A 978-nucleotide genomic window follows, 5' to 3' on the forward strand; every position below is an offset into this window, starting at 1 on the left:
TAGCTACTCAGTGGTTATATTTGATCATGAAGGACAAAATGTCCTGAAGCCTCAGAGAAGCTGACAGCTTAACAAGAATTCCTGGAAATTATATTTCACTAATAAGTGAGTAATCTGCCAGATACTTATTTAAAATGGATATGTTTATCCACAGTATAGCCCTGCTGGAGGGGTCGTTGCTAATTATTTAATAAAACAAACCCTTCATGCTTCATCAAGGTAATGAAATGTATTTTCCTACTAAGAATTGGCATAATGTAATTCAGAGAGTATTTTAATCATATTGTCAAAATGGTAACTAAACCACAATCTTCATGATCAAATATTTCTACCCTAACTCTAAGTATAATGGAGCACAGATAAACTGAATATCTTACCCTGAAAAATCACAAAGCTCCTTCAAGCTCTGCAAGAGCATCAAGCTATCCAAAGTTTGCCTCCATTATACACCATTTCCTTCTTCAAAGGATAGGTATATGTTTGAATGCAATTGGTGTGATATATAAATTTTATTTGATTTATTAAAGCACTAAGAGTCTGGTACATCTTCCTAAAAGCTTTTATACATGATAGCTTTTAACTGAGTTCACGGACAAGAATCATGCATGGGTTTGCAAGTAAATTCATTTAGGGGCACGTAATGGATTCTTGCAAATCACTGCTTCATTCTTCATCTTAATTCTCTCCTTTTCTTTCTTTTTTTCTTTGTTCTTTTCTAGGACAGAAGGATATAGAAAAGTCCCCTATCATTACTATGAACAAGGAAGAGATGAGTGTGATGAATATTTTCTTCATGAACACGCTCCGTATGGGGGACATAGGTTTATCACTGAAAAGAAAGTGTTTGCTAAATGGGCCAAGAAACACAGGATAATATTCACACACCCAAACTGGACAGTGTCTTGATGTTAGATTTTCTGGTCTTGCCTCAACACTTGACATGATAATACCACAACTGTGATGATAATGATGCTAATG

The sequence above is a fragment of the Hyaena hyaena genome, unplaced genomic scaffold (assembly GCF_003009895.1).
Source record: "Hyaena hyaena isolate Hyena2069 unplaced genomic scaffold, ASM300989v1 scaffold_1558, whole genome shotgun sequence".
NCBI classification, from domain to species: Eukaryota; Metazoa; Chordata; class Mammalia; order Carnivora; family Hyaenidae; genus Hyaena; species Hyaena hyaena.